An 18,323-nucleotide genomic window follows, 5' to 3' on the forward strand; every position below is an offset into this window, starting at 1 on the left:
TAAATTTAGAGATAGATCTTTATGTTTAATATCTACATGAGGCAAGTTACAAAATTCAAATGAAAGAAACAAAATTTGAAGTGAACAACACATTGACCAAGGTGAGGCCTTTGGACCTCAATGCTTACATATTCTTTTCTCAAGAATCTGCTTCCCTTGGGTTTCTGGGTCAGTAACAGAAACAGCCAGGTGGTGGTCCCTTCAGGATTGCTTGGCACTTCATTCATCTTTTAGTGATTTCAGTGTTGGTACCAGTATAATGACGGCCAGACAGTCCAGCAGCATCCAGCATCAGAAGCAATCATAGTCATTACCTAAAGGAGTTCAGGAGTTTAACATTTTCTATTCATAATAAGGCCTCAATGAATACACTCAATGAACACAGTGTTGTGAGCCAGGCTAATCAACGCTGTTGCCTAACAGGAAAGATAATCTGCATATATGTTTCTACAGCATTTTAAAAATAATATTTATTTATTTTTACTTTATGTGTGTGTGTTTGCCTACATGCATGTAAATGTACCACATGCATGTGATGCCCATGGAGCCCAGAAGACTCCAGATCCTTTGGGGTTGGAGTTACCGACACTTCTCAGTTGCCACATAGGCACTAGGTACAAAACTTAGACTCTCAACAAGCAAAGGAAGTTCTATTGGCCATTGGAGCTGTCACTTCAATACTCTATAGCTTATTCTTCATACCAGTAAATAAACCTCATAAACTTTTACGTGTTACTTTATCGAGATAATACTTTTTTTTCAACATGAGAATTGACTTGTTTTTTCTGACAATGTCCAGGTGCCCCTGAAATATTTAGAATATTTAGTTACATGTCCATTTTAAAATTGAATTATGTAAACATTTACTGAGGGCAGAGTATGTGCTGGGGTCTGGAAAACAGGCTAGAAATACCAATGAGACAAATGTTTTTGTCCCTGCACCCCACACCCCCCACCCCGCCCCACTGAGCCTGTGGCACAATAAACCAGCAAGTAATCAAAGACTGGCTCATGTGGGCCTTGATCTTTGCAGCTAGAGTCTCTAGAAACTGAAGGGCATGTTTCCAAGTCATCACCCTTATCTGGGAGAGGAGGAGACCGGGATTAAAGGGATGACAGAGAGGCTTCCTTAGGTGAGAAACAAAGCTAATGTTGAAAACTAGGAATTTGCCTGTGGATGCAATAGGAAGTCGGAGGAGAACAGGGAAAAGGTTCAGAGAAAGAAGAGCCTGAGGGAAGCCAAAAGGAGGAGGGGGGGAGCAGAGCGGAAGTCATTTGGGGAGAAAGACTCAATGGCTGGAAAGTGTGCCCAGGAACCCACTTGGAGAGTGTGATGGAATTCATTGTCAGCCTCACAAAATCTAGTCACCTGGGAGAAGGGACCCTAGACAGGCCTGTGGGGTATGCCTGGATTGTGTTAAGATGGGAAGACCTGTCCACTGGGAGTGGTGGCATTCCCTACCTGGGACCCTGAACTGCACAGATGAGGAGAAGGAACCGAGCAGCGTTCGCGCATTGCTTTCTGCTTCCTGATGATCCATGAGCTAAAACAAACCATTTCCTCTTAAGTTACCATTGTCAGAGTTTTGTCACAGCAACTGGAAAGGAGCAAAGACAGAAGGTACCGTGTTACAGTAGGAAGTGACATGGGCAAGGTGACCTTACAAAAGAGCTTTGTAAATCAAGCCAAGACCCTCACTTCCCAGAATCCTTTCTGGTTTCTTCCTTCCTCCTTATCTACAACAATCCTCTCAAAGGCCAAAAGACCTCTCTTGGGTGGAAAACTTGCAATTGTTGCTTCTTTTAAATCCTTAGCCTTGCCTCACCCACCTGCCTTTCTGTAGCTGTCTCCATCTCTCTGTCCTGTTTCTCCGAGGCCCTGAACTCCAGTTTCCAGAACAAAATGCATGATGCCGTGCCATCTCTGCCTGGAAAGGTCACAGCTGACCTTTATGACCTTGTGATACCCTCACACACCTCACATTTACTCTGATGCCTTCCCTATAGGAAGCTTTCTCTGGCCCTGATGGATGGATTAGTTCCTTCCAACACAATCCTCTGTTGTGGCCTTTATAGCCCTTGTTGGGGCTTTATGACAAGTTAATTTACAGGGTTATTTGATTAATGTCTGTCTCCTCCACTCAACTAAAAATTCTATGAGGCTAAGATTCCTCTGCCTTCTTTGTGACCCTCATATCTATCATAATGTCTATGTAGGCACTGCTCGTAAAAACATTTCTTAAATAAATGAGCAAAGGGGAAAGCAGAATGAGGCAATTTGAGCAGTAAGATATGCAAGGGACAGAAGGGACATGATTTACAGAATTTATTTAGACTTTCTGCTCCTATCAGTTCACATTTCTAGACTAACACTGATTTGCTTTCAAAGGCTGGCAAGGACAGAATTCTAACTTCCCCTCAGCTTATCTCTTTGGGGGCTCTTACTCCAGTCTTCCTCCAAACCTCATTTCTCAGCCCAGACAGTATGCATAGCAACCAAATGCCCTGTTTCCTGAGTCTGTTGTGACATCTAATGTTGTTTTCTATTCTAAAAAAGTACGACCTCAATGTTAGATAGTGTGTCCAGTTTGGGTATAAAAACGTAGTTGTGATATGCATCTCTGATGTGCCCAAAGAGATTTTACCTCTGATGTGCTTAAGGAAATTTTGCAGGTGAAAATGGATGGGTGAATGGGCTGATACCTACTTGGACATGTAGCTGAATGATAGAGGGACGGATGGATGGATACTTACACATGAAGCATCTTGTTTACTTTTTTTTTAGGGACCATGACTTTCATTTCTGTTCCAATTCATGTAGCACTCAAGCATAAGGGAGTTCTGTTGGTGGATTCACCAATATCATGGGGAATGCTGTGAGTTTCTGACATAGTGCAATTTTCATCAGGGAGGAAGGGTTTATTGAGACCATGCCGATATTTAATTAGACTAGCTGCAATTGGTATCTTCAGCTGTGATCAGACCATAACTGTAACAATAACGCCACATGTGGCCTGGGGCAACAGCCCAGTCACTAAAATATTGCCTTAATTTCAATTCACAGAACTCATATAAAAAAAAAAGCTATGGTGGTTCATGATTGTAAGCCCAACGGGAAGGTATAGACAGACAGATCTCAGGTACGCAATAGTCAGCAAGCTCAGCTTTCTTGGCAAGTTCCAATCCAGAGCTCTCTCTCCTGACTCAAAAAGAAAGTGGAGCATATTAGGAAGGATAATTGAGGATGTTCTCTGGCCTACACATGTGTGAACCTACACACACACACACACACACACACACACACACACACACACACACACACACACACACAAACAGGGAAAGAGAACCAGAAACAACACTTTACCATGTGCCTTTATCTCTTGTGGGATAGCTCCTAGATCCAAAGAATAAGGGATAGGATTGCAAACATTCTGAAAATCGTCAATCAGCTTTCTATGGTTACGACCCTGATGCCACCAGACTTGCAGGAGTTGCCTTTAAATGGAGAGAGGGAATTTACAGACAAGGAAACAAACAAGGATGGCAGACATGAAGTCACATCTATGCAAGATTTTGGTGCATAGTTAATGGCACATAGATACTGCTGGAAGCCATTAGGTAAAGTTCCGAGAGGAACGCATATTCAAAAGAGCCTAAGAAATCTTTCAACTGTTAGACACCACTGGCGCTGGCCTGAGGGCAGGAAACAGCTGGAGAAGTTTTATAGACCTTAGGGAGTGCCTCAACATCAACACTGACTCCATCATAGCCGAGGAGGGCAGTGGAAAAGGTTGACCTTGCAAAGGACAGAGCCAAGGACCCTGGGGAGCCCTGGACAAGAGTTTCTCCCTGTAGAGTTAAGTTAGGACTTGGCTAAAGAATAGGGAACTATTCCAAAGCCAACTCCACAGGGTTTCAGCACTGCTGGGACCAACAACTTCTGTCTATTACTGGCCAATCAGTGGCTGTGATCTAGACCCCACTGTGTTGTTATAGTTTGAGTGTCTATAAGTAACTAGATAACCTGTCCTTTTGCTAAAGATTGCTTTAGGCAGTCACATGTGAATTTAAGAGATCAGAACACTGAAAACTGACAAGCTCCTTGGAGAGTTTGGCCTTGAAGCTTTTTGCTTCAAGGAAGAGGCCAGCATATTCTGGTGATAAAATGAATATTTCTTCACTGGGAAGCAAGGATGTCACAGACCTATTTGTCAGAAGCTATCACATCTTTCTTGTATGCCCTAACCTAGGCATAAAGACTGCATATCTGGGTCCCCTCAGAAGGGAGGCCAACTGATTCCAACAGGGAAGACAGTAAGCATGGTCACAGTATACAATATACTTGAAAGAAATTGCCTTTATGAAACTCACCTTTATGTACATGAATATATTCCAATCAAAGATCTTAAAAGAAAAACATAGCTGTAGAAATGAAGTTCACAGTTCTAGAAGGATTCAGAGGGAGGGTTAGCAATTCCTTTCTGTGCTGCCAATGAAACACAAATAAAAGGCATGGTCCTAATTTACAAATGAAAACCTGGGGCTGCAGAGATGGCTCAATAAATAAGCGGAGTTGCTGTACCCATGAAGAACCAAGTTCAAATCCCCAGCCTCCATATGGATAGCCAGGTGTAATCACTGGCAGCCCTGTCACCCCAGCACTGTGTATATGTGGGGGGGGGGGCAGAGACAGGATGATCGCCGTGCTTACTGGATGCCAGCTTAGTTCTAGATTCCAGGAGAGACCATCTCGAGAGAGAATAAAATGGGAAGTGATAACAGCACACCTGACATGCTCCTCTGTCTTCCACAGACAAGAGATGTGAGCACCCCTTTACACAAGTGTGCACACAGTCCCCACCCCCACCACACACGCACAGCCTTCCACCCTTGCCAATAACATTGCAATGGTATACACTGTGTCTGGCTGCGAAATCTCCACTTCCAACTGCCCATTGTAGACTCCTACTGCCTCCTACTGCCACCCAGAATATATCAAAGTTGTTGACTCTTGTCAATCAATGTCAGTTTTCCCCTTAAGCACATAGCTGGAGGCACAGAAACCTATTTCAAACACAAAACTCACCAGCCAATGCAGGCTGTTTCTGTATCCTACTTCACCTTCTGCATGCCCAGGCAACCCATTTAAAATTCCTAACGATTAAATTCAAATTTTCCACATAGATTTGCATAGTCAGTCCTGTTGCCTTCTTTGGTGAGCAGCCTCTACAGTGAACTCTCGGAGAAAACTGTTTAAATAACCAAGAGGATCCGGGAGTGATTGCCTCCCAGAAGCCTTTACTGTTGATGGATGATTCAAAACTTCAGCTCTCCGTGCATCCCTTAAGGCAGGCAAATCCCTTTCCTTCTGAATGTTCTTTCACCCGTGTTTCTTTTTGCCAATAATTCTCCCACTGATTCATTGAGGGAGGGTGTTACAGAGTGCAATGGAGAATTAGCAGGAGTGGAAGCGGAAGCCAAGCTGGTCCACAGCCTCCAAGGGAAAGTCAAGCATCCCACCCCAGCTTTCTGCCCTGGGGCCTGCTGGTGATTTATGCTTTTTTTTTCCTGCCAGGTTCTGGGGAGCAACAACCTCCTCCATCATGGGCTGTCTGAGCTGTTTCACTCTCTTAGGTTACTCGGGGTTTGCCATTGGAGTGCTTCCAGGTCCCGCCTGCTCAGGCTCTGTGCTCTTCAGGACCTTCTGGCTGCAGGGAAGTTGGTGATTGAGTGTGTGCATTGGGTAGGTCGCAACCTTTCCTTTAACTTCTCTGCAATGCTGCTGCTGAGAACAGAAATGTCTTACAACTGGAGCTGTGCACAGACACATGGCATGGGGCTGGTGTATGTGAGTGCACAGATGCATGGGCATGGGGCTGGTGTGTGTGAGTGCACAGATGCATGGGCATGGGGCTGGTGTGTGTGAGTGCACAGACACACGGGCATGGAGCTGGTGTGTGTGAGTGCACAGACACATGGCATGGGGCTGGTGTATGTGAGTGCACAGACACACGGGCATGGGGCTGGTGTGTGTGAGTGCACAGACACACGGGCATGGAGCTGGTGTGTGTGTGAGGGCACAGACATGACATGACTTCAAGCATTGCTGTAAGCATCACAATCCTGCTCAGTTACCATAGCCATGGTTTGAAATTTGTAAGTTTTATTTTATTTTTTAATTATGCGTTTGTGTGTAGGGTGGGGATGCGTATGTACACATGAGTGCAGCTCCTTCAGAAGAGGGCACCAGATTCCCTGGAGCTGGAGTTAAAGGCGGTTGGTTCTGTGTCTCCTGTCATGTGTGCTGGGAACTGAACTGAGGTCTTCTAAGAACAGTATCCATTCCTAACTGCTGAGCCATCTCTCCAGACTGACTGGGATATTATTTTCATGGTGTCTGTGTGGGCATGCACACACAGAGTGAAGAACACATGGAGGCCACAGGCCAACATCAAGTGTCTTCCTCCATTCTGCTCTACCATATTTTTTGAGACAGGTTTCTCACTGAACCTGGGTTAGGCTGGGCTGGACTTATTGGCCAGCAAACCCCAGGGATCCTTTCTCTGCCTCCCTAACCCTGAGGTTGAGTCACACTTAGCTTTTTATGTTCGTGCTGGAGACTCAAAGCTCATGTCCTCATGCTTGCACGACAAGTGCTTTACTGGCTGATCCACCTCCGCAGCCCCACCATTTAGGTTTTTGTATTTTCCAAAGTGTAAGTGTTAAAGACTTGGTTGTCTATCTATAGTGCTGTTGGAGGGTATATTCTTTAGGAGACATAGTGGGAGGAGAGAATGAAGGAGGGAGGGAGGAGGAAAGGAAGAAGAAGAGAGGAAAGAGAGGGAGGGAGGAAGATGGAGGAAGGAAGAGGAGGAAGAAGGAAAGAAGAAAAGAAGGAAGGAAGGAGGAGGGCAAGAAGGAAGGGAGGGGGAAGGATGGAGGGAGGTCCCTAAGGGAGTTTCTTTGAAGGGGGTTCGGGGGCCCTGGCTCCTCTCCCTCCTCCTCTTTGTCCCCTCTTCTCTCATCATCATCATGATGTTGTCTTTCTTTCTTTCCCTCCTTCCTAACTGCCCTGAGAGGAGCAACTTTGCTGACACACCATCTCAGTGCCTATGCACAGGGTCACCACAGCCCTAAAGCAGGGAGACCAAGTAACTATGGATTATAACCTGAGACTGACCAAAAGTAGATATTTCTTATGGATTGATGAGTTTGGGATTTTTTCTCCACAGCAACAGAAAACAGACTTCCACACCTAGAACCCTCACTGCAAATCTATTTTTATTCCAGTTAAATTCCAGAAATTTCTCAAGCATCCCCTTTATCAAACATGACACTAATTACTAATCAAACGTGGATGACACACAGCACCTCACCTATGGACTTACTTTCTAGAAAGAAAACATGCTTACTATGAAGAGGGTAATCTGTTGCCTGAGGTCCTTGGTAGTAAGCCAAGAAGAGAGGCCCTGTATGACCTGTTGGCCTCTATGACCAATACTATTGACAGCAAGCGTTGCATCATCATACCCTCTATTCTCCAAGTAGCAATAGTAAGACTGAAGATGCTGATGGTGACTGACTCAGTAACTTCCCATCAACTTCAACCCCTCTCTGTCCTCTGAAGGTAATCTCTAAGGTCAACTCCAATTCTCCTATGAATCCATACGGTTGTTTGAATCATGTGTTTGTTTTCCACTTGTCTCTTCAAAGTCTCTAGATACAAGAGTCTTTGGGGGATGTTTTCAGCATTCTCTGGAAACACCCTGTCATTGGAGGGGTCAGATGAGCACTATATGCCATCTTTCTCCTAGCCCATTAATTGCTAGAAAGCTAAGAAAGCTGATGCAGCTGGTATGTGTCCTGCAGATGTGGAGAGGAGGCCCTTCCTCTTACACACACACATACACACACACACACACACACACACACACACAGAGAGGGAGAGAGAGAGAGAGAGAGAGAGAGAGAGAGAGAGAGAGAGAGAGAGAGAGAAAGAGAGAGAGAGAGAGACAACACCACCAGGCCATCTCCACTCACTCAGTTCTCATTCACTCCATCACTTATCATCACCAACATAATAGAGAGACTCTGAGGAAGTTTGGGACAATTGCTGTAAATTTAGACTCTCAAGTGCTGGGTGAGCAGAGGTGAACTGCACATCTAGGCCTTGCCTCTTTCTGTTCCCATGCCTGACACAGTTTCCTGCAACAAAGCTTTATGTCTCTCCTCAGGGGGTTGATCTAAAAGTTCCTGGCTGCTGGTAGAAGGGGAAGCAAATAGAGCTTAGGTAGCACTTGAACACATCTTCATTGCTTAACAGTCACTCATACTCTCACAGCAAGATTCAGTGTCCCCCATAAGAACATAGCCCATAGAATCAACTGAGCATGGCTTATTTGGGGCTCACAGAGACTGGAACAACAATCAGGGAGCCTGGATGGATCTGAGATAGGTCCTTTGCATACACCTTACAGTTGTGTAACTGGGTGCTCTTTTAGGACTCCTAATGGAGTAGAGGGTGTCTCTGTCTCTTTTGCCCACTCTTGGGACCCTTTTCCTCCTGCTGGGTTGTCATTCAACCTTGATATGAGGGTTTGTGCCTGGTCTTATTGTAATTTGTTATTCTGTGTTCAGTTGATATCTCTAGGATGCCTGCTCTATTTTTGAAGGGAAACAGAGGAGGAGAGGCTCTGGGGAAGAAGGGTGGAGAGGTTACTAAGAGGAGTTAAGGGATGGGCGACTGTGATCAGGATGTAATGTATGACAGAATGAAACAAAGACTCTTAAGTGTTACATCCCAAGGTGCTAGGCTTGAGCCTCACAAGACACCTGCCTGGGACCTTGTTGCTTCCCACCTGCAGGATGAATGTTAAGGCTGACCCCTTGTGGCACTGCTTCCATCACTCTGCAGCCTCTGGCCTACACGAGGATACACAAGGGCCATAGCAGTGAGGGTATGTATGATATAGGTCACATATATAAATGTGCATGTGTGTCCTGGGAAATGCATATGTATAAAACCTATGACTGTATGTATATGTGTTGGTTATTTATCTCTGTCCAAATACCAAAAAGTCATAAGGAAGAAACATTTATCTGAGCTCATGATATGTGGGCACAGTTCATTATGAAAGTCAAAGTAAGGTGGTAGGAGCATTAAGCTGCTTGCTCATGTCTGGGGTGGTCAAGAAGTAGAGAAAGGGGGATGTCAGTGCCCAGCTAGTTTCACCTTCCTCCTGTTCATCATCTTCCACCCCAGACCGTGGAATGGTGCCATTCCTGCTTAGGTTGGATCTTCCCCATTAGTTAATCCTCTTACACACAAAGTTGTACTTCAAAATGCCTTAGGCATTCCTGCATTTCTTAACCTAAGCAAGTTGATAATGACAACCAGCCATCATTACACACACAATGTATATAGTGTATATATGCATGTATTATATATGTACAATATTATCTACACATACTACGTGTATTATACACATGTGTATGTATACTCTGTTCTCTTCGGTGTCAGCCTGGCTAGAACTTATTTCAGCCCCTGAATGGAACAACTATTCCTCCAAAAACATCTAGAACCCTGCTTTTTAAATGGCTTTTAGACTCTGTAACACATTATTTTTCAGTCTTGTCTGTGCTGACGATCTTTATTCATGGAAGGTGGTTTTGAGTTGGGAAAACAGCCAACAGTCATTCAGTGCAAACCCCAGGTAAAATGTGGTTAATTAAGCTGAAGTAAAATCAATTTAGGTTTTCTTCTGTTTCTTTCTTCTCCCCCAGATAGACCTTTCTTGGATAATTGTTAGGAGACAGGAGAAATCAATGGGCAAAGACAGTCCTTTTCTTTGCACAGAATCCCTAGCTCTTACAAAATAAGGGTTGCTTAATAGTGGAAAACACAACCTATATGAACAATCCATCCTGTCAAAGACACATTATATTTGCTTCTTTGACAATTACCAGATGCTTATGAACAGGACAATCAAAACTGTTTTTCCAGCTGATAATTTGCCTTTGGTTTTCATCATACTCAAGATAATAAGATAAACTTTCAAATGGTTTATTGGTGACACAAATATTAGGGTTTTCCAGAGAAACAGAGGCACTTCACACACACACACACACACACACACACACATACACACACACACACACACACACACACACACACGCACACGCACACGCACACACTTTCCCTCTGTCTCTCTCTCACACACAAATACAAGAGATCTATTTATGAGGTACCCTGCTCTTACAGATGTTGGCAAGCATGGAATATGCAAAGCTGATGCTCTGTTTGAAATCGAAGGCCAGCAGGCCAGAAAATTGTCTGCAAGATCAGTCTTTTGTAAGCCCCACTTAACACCTTCCTTTGATTACAAAAACCTCAAGCCTCACCACATCCCAATCTCATTCAAAACATCCTCCAAGTTGACAAAAACAGTCGACAGTACACTGCTTGTAATTTTGGGGTTCATATGCATCTCTTTTAGCCACACCTAACTTACAAATAAAGACAATAGCACAGTCATGCCTCCACCCAGCTGGAAACACCTGTCTCATGTACCACTGGAAAGGCACTGACCTTTTCCTTCAAGAGAAGACTGTCCCTGACCCATGCTCACTCTCCTTGATAACCTGTAATTTAAATAGTTAGACAACACTTAGATACAGTTCTCCTTTCATCTTGTTGAGCAAAAGCAACTTATCTGGTTCACACTGCCAAGCCACAGTTCACCATTGAGGGGCATCAAGGCAGAAAGTCAAGTAGAAAACATGGAGGCTTGCTCAGGCTCATGATTAGCTATGTTTCTTTTGTAGACCAGACCTACCTGTCTAGGAAATGATGCTGTCCACAGTGAGCTAGAATGTCCTGAATCAATTAAAAATGAAGACACTCCATCAAAGACATACTTACAGATCAATATGATCTAGGCAGTTCTTCATCAAGACTTCCTTCTCATTGACTCTAGGCTGACAGTTAAAGCTAACTAGGATTAATACTATGATAGGAAATACATTGATCTTGCTACATGACAAGAGAATCAGTAAAGGAGGTGCAGAGATCCTTGTGCTCACAGGTATTCACTAGGAAAACCAAGAATTTTAAACTTGCAGGGTTTGCTCATCAAAGGGAGAGAAATCTAACCTGTTTTCTGTCCAGAAGGCTTGGAGCAGAGGTAGTTAATATCCTGTGACATCTGCACTTTCTGTTTGGCCAAGACCACACCAGGGAGTCTCCCAAGACCCTTATTGTGAGCTGTTTTTCTCTGTCAAGCTACAGAATCTATCTTTATGGAAGATGCTACTACATGTACTTTACAAAGAACTTCAATGTAGTCACATCTTGAACTTTATTGTGCACACAGGATTGGGTTAATTACTGTCGGAAAAAAATTCAGAAAATTATCATATGCTTAAAAACGCCTAAAATAAACTCTAGGTCAGACTCTTGAAGTTACTGTTGTTGAACTGAGCTTCCATCTTGCCTCTTGTAGATAGACATTCTGATAGCCATGGTATTTGCAGAGACTGCTGCAAATGAGAAACGGGAAAATCTCACGATACTGGATACTCATACATACTCAAATATTTATAATAAAACAATGGAAAATCACCCAAGATAATTATAGTCTCTGTCTTTGTGGCCAGGCTCAAGGCTAAAGCTGATAGCCACAACCACTTTCATCTTCTATGAATTAGATTTTTTCTTTGCCTTTGGCAAGAACCTCAGCTGATAGTGGGTCTCCACCCAGGACAGCAACTTTGGTCTTAGTCTCCTAAGTGTCTAGACTGTGACAGGCCTGCCTGAGTTGGGTTACTGCAGTTTGCCTGTGACCTTGATCACAAAGAATGTTAGCAAACCAAAGAGGCTTTCTTTACTCCAAAATATTCTTTAATAACTATCCAATTTACCTTCTGCAGTCAGGCTCAGTCCTGACGGAGCACAGGGCCTCAATCCCTCCTTTCATGTTGATTCAGAGAAATGAGGATTCCAGAGGAGGTGGGTGAAGTTCCATCTTCCAGTTCACTGCAGTGAAAGCTTTTACCCTGGGAAACTCTGACCACAGAGCCAATGGAGAACATGCCTATGGGTTTAGCAAGCAAATATTTTGCTTGTGAGTCATTAAGGAGAATGGTGAATGTAAACACTTATGTTTCTGTTCCTGCATTCCTAGATCCATCAATCCTGGCTAGGAGGAAATTATGCCACATAGTGCATGCAGAGTTATAGGATATACAATCTCTGGAGATTCTTGTCCCTGTAGTATATAGCTGCACTGGAAGTGAACCTGCACCTTTGCCCCACGGTGACATAAAGCCAGCTACTTTGGGATACAGAGGAGCATGCTCATGTTGGAATGTCCACAAGGAAGGCCCACATATGGCATTCATCTGCTCGAATGATTCTCAGCCAGAAGTAGTATTGCCTGGAATGCCTTGATGGGGGCCACCAACTCTATACATCCACAGGTGATGGGCTTGGAAGAACTTACGGGCATGCAGGAGTAGATACCTTGTCTCCAAGGTGAGTATCTATCACAGTAAGAACAAAGCATTGCTGGAGGAAGTGTGTTTGGAGAGATTAAAGACTTGTGTCCCTTCGTGTTTGCGCTCTGTGGTCCCTGCCTGCGGTTCAGGATGTGAGCACTCAGTTGTTTCTGTTGCCGTGCCTGCTTCTTGCCCTGCTTCTCTGCAATCATGGTGACGGAATCCTAGAACCATACCCCTCTGTGACCATAAACCCCAAATAAATCCTCCTTCTGTAGGTTGCCGTGGGCATGGTGTTTTATCACAGCAACAGAAAAGTAACGTGTGTGTGTGTGTGTGTGTGTGTGTGTGTGTGTGTGTGTGTGTTTGGTTGCATGCACATATAAGTGAGAGTAGGAGATCTAAAATTAGCAGAACTGATGCTGCAGGTTGAACGTGAGCCTAGTGGGCTACAGACTTGAATCTTGGTTTTGTTTGTTTGTTTTGTTTTTTAACCTTAAACAAAATTTTATTGCACAAAGGTTGTCACATATTTGAAGACTTCTCTGCTTTGTATACAATTATTTTCACTCTCCACAGAAAGGCTGCTTCTGAACTTCTTGTCTAGTGATACAAGCACTACAACCCTGACTGTAGCAGAATAGTGGAAACACATCGGTGATTTAAGTTGAAAGGACATTGGGATGTGGCTCTTTCACCCAGATTCAGGAATGTACAAATGTCTTTATTCAAAATTACAAAATAAGTTTTCTGTTGGCATGGACAATGAGTAACTGATGCATATATGATCAGTCACCTAGCCTTCTCCTCAGTCATTGTCTTCAGGTGATTTCTGTGAAGTTAATGGGGAGGAACCTGCCTTCAGTTTCCTGTCATAGTTCATTGATAAGGGCAAAGCACTATTCAAGGAGTTAGAACATGCCACCTCTACAACCCCTCCTGTTCCACCCATCACACCCATTCCAGGGTCCTTTTCTTCTCTAGGAATTTCTGTCACTATAGTTTTTACTGTAGTTAGAAAGGAGGCCACCCTAGAATCATCCAGTAAAGCAGTTCTCACAATCTTTGTTGGATCAACAATTTCCTCTTCCACCATGTTCACAAAGTCTCTGAGCAGAGCATCATAACCAACTTCCGTGAACTCTGGAGGATTTTTTCAACTATCAAAGATCCTTCAACACCTGCATTCTAAGCAACAGTTGCTGCAGTAACTTTGAGTGCGCTTTTAATAATATGTATACCTATTTTCTGGTCTTCATTACTGGGCTTTAAATGAATCCAAGGCTGGCATTCACCGAAGCAGAGTGTAGTCCCATCCTAGAACAATGCCTTCTTCAACAACTGCTCTTGCATCATCAAGAACATCCGTAACTCTGGTTTTCTTCTCATTCACAGAAGCATTCCTTGTGCCTTCAACCTTCACCACAGTTGAAGGTTTCTCCAGTCACTCATTCAGCTTTTTCCTTTCATATTCATTGGTTATAACGTCTAACAGCTCAATGATTTGTTGAATATGTTTTTCAATTTGAGTTTTGTCCTTTGTCACCTTTTTCTTTCAAAAGCATGGTATGATCTTTGGTGACAATGACCTCTCCAACTTATCCTAAACATCTTTGGGATTTAGAATCAACCTTTCTTCTCCAAATATTGCACCACCAGTAACAATAGCTGTGTCTTAGGCTGGTTCCTCCTATTGGCACCAAACCCTGGAGCTTTGACTGCTACAACCCACATTTATAATAAAACAATGGAAAATCTAAGCAAAACCAGTGTGCTTAGAGTTTCTCCATCAATAGCTTCAGCAATTCTTATCCAGGGCTTCCAATGAACACTGGCAATTTCAAGAGCAGGTTCAATAGACTGGTTACTAAAAATTTTCTTTTCACTCAACAGAACATGGGCATCTTGGGACTCACAGTTTTGACCTTTGGAAGTGTTAATAAAGCATGGGGAAATACATCCTCTGTCAAACTTCGTGTCTTCAATAATTTCTAATTCACTATTCAGGGGTTTCCTATCATTCACTGTGGTGATGCCCTTTCTTCCAACCCTTTTCATTATATCAGAAAATGCCTTTGTCTCCACTTGAAGAAATAGTAACAGCCTGAGTGGTTCTTCAGGGGTTGTCACAAGTTTGGATAGTTTTTTAAGTTCAGCAATTACAGCATCAACAGCCAGCATCCCACCTCTCTGGATTTCCACTGCGTTATCACCTTTACTGATCTTTTCAAAACCCTCAGTGGTAATGGAATGTGCCAGAACAGCAGCAGTAGCAGTGCCATCCCCAGCCTTTTCATTTGTGTTATTGGCAACATCTTGAACAAGTTCAGTGCTGACATTTTTGTATTTATCCTTTATGCCAGTTGACTTTGCAGCAGTTATCCCATCTTTTGTTGCTTTGAGACCTCCCCAATTCTGTCCAATAATCAGTTCTTCCCTTTGTCCCCATTGTAACAACTACAGCATTGGCTAAAAGGTCTACATCTTGAAGCATTAAGGTTTGAGCATCCACACCAAATTTTACATCTTTGGTATGGGTTCAAATGAGATGTAATGCCACCGCCTGGGACACCGGTCTCATCTGGAGGAGGACTGCGGGTAGGTGAAGCATTTCTTCAGGAGTGCATGGGGTGAGTCAGGCTGTCGAAGGCCAGTGAGCAACAGGCTCTTATCTTATTGGCAGGCCTCTTCCTCTATTCACATCCTTACTCTTTTGAAAGAGACCTACTCCCACCATGAGCCCAATCTGTTTCATTCAGTCTCTCAACTAAAATGTCATTTTCATCTAAAAACACCTCATTAGAACACCAAATAACCAAATAACTGGGTTCTCTGCTTCCCTGACAGATTTGACAGACAGATACATGACATTAACTATCCAAACACACACACTCTCTCTCTTCATGATCTTTCATGATCAAGCACATGAAAACACAGTCTTAACAAATGTCACTCCCGAGGCATCCAATAATATTCAAGATTCATGTGATCATCTAATGCTACTCTTTGTTTTACAGGTGTCTCTGGGGTGGTTAGTTTCCAATGTCAACTTACCACAACTTAGAATTACCTGGGAAGGGAGTCTCAACTGAAGAATTTTCTAGATCAGATTCTTCTGTGAGCATATTAGGGTGTGTATGTGTGGCTTAATTGTTAATTGATGCAGCCTACTGTAGGTGGTACCATTCCCTGGGCTCTGAACTATTTGAGAGTGAAGAAAGCAGCTGAGTGAGCAGGTAGATAGCATGGGTGCATTCATTTTTTCTTTGCTCCTCATTCTGGCTGTGATATGGTTAGCTGCTCCAACTCCTGCCTTGACCTCCCCATAATAATGAACTGAAACCTGGAATCATAAATGAAAAAAACACTTTCTTATCTCAGTTGCTTTTTCTTGGTGTATCTGTCAAAGCAACAGAAATGAAACCAAGAAAGCTAAAAAAGTGAGACTCAAGTCCTTCTGGAGGGGAACAGAGTTTGGGGAACAAGTTTTGCATCCCTGTGACAGCAATGGCTTCCCACCACAGCATCCTTAAACATCCCTCAAGCAGTTAACATTTACCTTCCTAGTGGATTGCTTCTGTACCTACTTCTATTACTTTGTAGAGATTCATAGGACACTTGAAACAATCAAGATTTTGACACATTACATCTAACAAGGCAGGCACATGGCTACTTCAAGCTGCAACAGTTCATCATAGTATCTTTCCAAATGCCTTGCAACCTTTTCATACCAATCAAAAACATTCATTTGACATTTTCACTGATACACTTCTTTTAATATGCCAGCTGTCTACTTGGCAAATTCACTTAACTTTATGCAAATTTGATGTGAATTCCTTGTTCTGATGAACAGTTACTCATTTGTACCTTCACATGAAGCAGTGCGTGCTCATGTTTGCCCCAATTCAAAGCACAAAGTGTTGTACTTGCTGTAATCTTCCACTTGAAGCTGGAGAAGAAGCATAGAAAGTCAAGAGGTATTGACTGGAGTTGTACTCACCACTCCTGAGGATGTTGGCAAAGGTGTTTACCCCTACTGTAAGTGTGCCTCTTCACATTTGTGCCATAGTTTACCAGACATGCTGTGTGTGTCAGCTCTCAACACTTGACAATTAAGTGTGAAGGGAAAGTTATTGCCCAAGCTTTAAAATCAATGTTCATATCAACAAAAGTCCATAGTTGGATGCTGCCATATTGCTCTGTTATGACTTCTTCTTCTCTGCTTCTCAGAATACAAAAGCACCGCTGTTATTATTGAAGAAAATTTAAAAATCTAGTCAAAGATCTGTGAGTTCTCCTATTTGGAAGTTCTTGATTAAATGTTCATCCTGGGTGTGGGGGAATGAAGAACATTCAACATATCAACTTAAAAAGTTGATGTCAAAACCATGAGCTTGATAACTCTACTTATTTGAGCCCCAAGCTCGAGAGTGACTGGCACAGGGTAAGGTGGCATCTGAGAAAATGGATGCTCTACAAGGTGATCATGTAGAGGGAGTCACATTTCTCATTGATGTGACATTCCAACTTATGCACCCTCAGCCTAAACTTCATCAGTGGACCTCTCAGCTGGGCATAGACAAATCATTAGCACTATAATTGCCATCAGTGTCACCATCATTATCATCTTCATCATCAGCACCATTGTATTATCTTCTTCACCATCGTATTCATTTTCATAATCATCCTCAGCAGAAGCATGACATCATCTTCATCACACCATCATCTTCATCCTTCTCATTATCTGCACCATCATCATTATCGTCATCGTCATCATCATTAACAAAGCCCCAACAGTCCTTTTCTACAATGAAATATCCTTGGGAAATTGTCTTTCCTCTCAACCCACAGCTGCTTCATCTTTTCATGGATTTGATTTTTTGTGAAGTCACTTTTAAACCACCTCTTTATCCCACCCCATAAAATCATCAGCATGTGATATTTGCTCCACTGTCCTACTTCTACCACATCCCAAACGACAGCCTCCAACCCTCAGGCTTTTCTTTTTCCCCTTCCTCCCTAACAGTATTGCAGATGATACTATTACATCCCAAGTTAGAAATCACAACTCCCATTAGAATTCTCTTGTGGTTCTCATCACAGGGGGGCTAAAAACCAAAGACCTCAGAGACACTTAACAAATGTGTCTTTTGGGACATCATTGCCTGTGTTCCTTATGCTGAGTTCACTTACCTGTATCCTGGCCCTCCAAGGTGCCCTTGCAAGCCATGAGTTTCTTGGGGCTTTTGTTTTGATTTTGATACACGGTTTTCTTTGTAACCCAGGTTACTCTTCAACCTGATATGCAACTGGAGATGAGCTTAAACTTCTGATCCTCCTGACTCTACCCCCTGGGATTACAGGCATGTGCCACCATGCCTGTTTATGTGTTACTGGGATTAACCTATGGCTTTGTGCATGTGCAGCAGGCATCCTTACCAGTTGAGCTACATTCCCAGCCCCCCCCACACTAAGCTTATGGTCTAATGGTCTAAATGCTTCCTCCAGACACCCAGATGCCCCTCACCCCTGCCAGGTCTTTGCTCAGTGATGTCCCCTCCCCCTTGGCAATGCATTTTCTAAACATCAGGTTCAAACCTCTCCATTCAAGTCTTTTATTCTATTTTCTGATCTCTTGTCCCCAGCTGTCAGGACCTGAAATCTGCGGTAAATTCTGTGTACTTTGTTTACCACTGAAATATAGAGTCCCCACGAGCAAGATTTTTGTCTCTCATGTTCACTGTTCTGTCATCTGTATTTCCTGTCCCTTCTGGCCCAAGACAAACACCTAAGAAATACTTGCAGAGTTAAACCGAATGGACAACTCT

General features: G+C 43.2%; 1 long non-coding RNA gene and 1 pseudogene across 1 annotated transcript; both read right to left on the reverse strand.

Annotated features, from left to right (window-relative positions):
* On the reverse strand, window positions 1–1,881 carry LOC121143437. Its single transcript, XR_005880622.1, has 3 exons — window positions 1,831–1,881; window positions 1,463–1,598; window positions 1–314 (listed from the first exon to the last, which is right to left on the reverse strand). It is a non-coding gene; the product is annotated as an uncharacterized LOC121143437 (long non-coding RNA).
* An 11,422-nt stretch (window positions 1,882–13,303) lies between these two features.
* Window positions 13,304–15,106, reverse strand: LOC101844068 (annotated as a pseudogene).
* Window positions 15,107–18,323: the final 3,217 nt, after the last annotated feature.

The sequence above is a fragment of the Mesocricetus auratus genome, unplaced genomic scaffold (genome assembly GCF_017639785.1).
Source record: "Mesocricetus auratus isolate SY011 unplaced genomic scaffold, BCM_Maur_2.0 Super-Scaffold_100013, whole genome shotgun sequence".
Classification (NCBI taxonomy): domain Eukaryota; kingdom Metazoa; phylum Chordata; class Mammalia; order Rodentia; family Cricetidae; genus Mesocricetus; species Mesocricetus auratus.